Source organism: Schistocerca americana, unplaced genomic scaffold (assembly GCF_021461395.2).
Source record: "Schistocerca americana isolate TAMUIC-IGC-003095 unplaced genomic scaffold, iqSchAmer2.1 HiC_scaffold_920, whole genome shotgun sequence".
Lineage (NCBI taxonomy): Eukaryota > Metazoa > Arthropoda > Insecta > Orthoptera > Acrididae > Schistocerca > Schistocerca americana.
The window spans coordinates 7,501-10,000 of record NW_025726698.1 but is presented as its reverse complement, the minus strand read 5'-3'; positions in this window follow the sequence as shown (position 1 = coordinate 10,000).

Here is a 2,500-nt window from a genome sequence, read left to right as displayed (position 1 = left end):
AATAGATAGAGCCATCAGAATACAGATAATGTATAGACCTGTCCGTATACATGCTGAAAGACTCTGCTCACAATCACACGTCAGCCAGACACTCTTATCACGCACTACTCTCTGCCTGTAACAGGCACACAGACAATATGTAAGCACCAGCATGGAACAACACCCAGTGCATCCTCTCTGCCACATTAGACAATCCACACTATCATAACCAGACCGGGAGGTCCACTCGGAAAACAGAATATCCCACCCTTCCGACAACCACCATTGCTCAGCTAAGCCACCAACACCCACACATGTCCCAGACAGGGGTGCACCCAACATCACAATACTGCCTCCTGTCACACCACACAAACAATGGCAGGAATGAAAGACACAGGTCTGCCACAAGCATGGAATCAGAGCGCCGCCTGTTATGAGCCAAAGGTGCACCCTGACGTGGCAAATCAGATGATGCCGCAGTCATTTACTTACGATAATCACAATCAACAAACCGGGCCCCCCCCCCCCCAAGTGCCTTAACCTAACCCGTATTGTACCTTAACCTAACCCGTATTGTACCTTAACCTAACCCGTATTGTACCTTAACCTAACCCGTATTGTACCTTAACCTAACCCGTATTGTACCTTAACCTAACCCGTATTGTACCTTAACCTAACCCGTATTGTACCTTAACCTAACCCATATTGTACCTTAACCTAACCCATATTGTACCTTAACCTAACCCATATTGTACCTTAACCTAACCCATATTGTACCTTAACCTAACCCATATTGTACCTTAACCTAACCCATATTGTACCTTAACCTAACCCATATTGTACCTTAACCTAACCCATATTGTACCTTAACCTAACCCATGTTGCGCCTTAACCTAACCCATGTTGCGCCTTAACCTAACCCATGTTGCGCCTTAACCTAACCCATGTTGCGCCTTAACCTAACCCATGTTGCGCCTTAACCTAACCCATGTTGCGCCTTAACCTAACCCATGTTGCGCCTTAACCTAACCCATGTTGCGCCTTAACCTAACCCATGTTGCGCCTTAACCTAACCCATGTTGCGCCTTAACCTAACCCATGTTGCGCCTTAACCTAACCTATGTTGCGCCTTAACCTAACCTATGTTGCGCCTTAACCTAACCTATGTTGCGCCTTAACCTAACCTATGTTGCGCCTTAACCTAACCTATGTTGCGCCTTAACCTAACCTATGTTGCGCCGTAACCTAACCTATGTTGCGCCGTAACCTAACCTATGTTGCGCCATAACCTAACCTATGTTGCGCCTTAACCTAACCTATGTTGCGCCTTAACCTAACCTATGTTGCGCCTTAACCTAACCTATGTTGCGCCGTAACCTAACCTATGTTGCGCCTTAACCTAACCTATGTTGCGCCTTAACCTAACCTATGTTGCGCCTTAACCTAACCTATGTTGCGCCTTAACCTAACCTATGTTGCGCCTTAACCTAACCTATGTTGCGCCTTAACCTAACCTATGTTGCGCCTTAACCTAACCTATGTTGCGCCTTAACCTAACCTATGTTGCGCCGTAACCTAACCTATGTTGCGCCTTAACCTAACCTATGTTGCGCCTTAACCTAACCTATGTTGCGCCGTAACCTAACCTATGTTGCGCCTTAACCTAACCTATGTTGCGCCTTAACCTAACCTATGTTGCGCCTTAACCTAACCTATGTTGCGCCTTAACCTAACCTATGTTGCGCCTTAACCTAACCTATGTTGCGCCTTAACCTAACCTATGTTGCGCCTTAACCCAACACACGTTGGGCCTTAACCCAACACACGTTGGGCCTTAACCCAACACACGTTGGGCCTTAACCCAACACACGTTGGGCCTTAACCCAACACACGTTGGGCCTTAACCCAACACACGTTGGGCCTTAACCCAACACACGTTGGGCCTTAACCCAACACACGTTGGGCCTTAACCCAACACACGTTGGGCCTTAACCCAACACACGTTGGGCCTTAACCCAACACACGTTGGGCCTTAACCCAACACACGTTGGGCCTTAACCCAACACACGTTGGGCCTTAACCCAACACACGTTGGGCCTTAACCCAACACACGTTGGGCCTTAACCCAACACACGTTGGGCCTTAACCCAACACACGTTGGGCCTTAACCCAACACACGTTGGGCCTTAACCCAACACACGTTGGGCCTTAACCCAACACACGTTGGGCCTTAACCCAACACACGTTGGGCCTTAACCCAACACACGTTGGGCCTTAACCCAACACACGTTGGGCCTTAACCCAACACACGTTGGGCCTTAACCCAACACACGTTGGGCCTTAACCCAACACACGTTGGGCCTTAACCTGCTCTGTAATTGTCATACGACGCGTTAAATTAGTGTAGTGTTGCCTAACTGCAACCCCCGCAATATAGTTTGCTACTCGCACTGCCCGGTCCCCAGAGTATCGCTTCATGTTAAACACCTTGCAGCTATACACTGTAATGCGGATGGCGGCA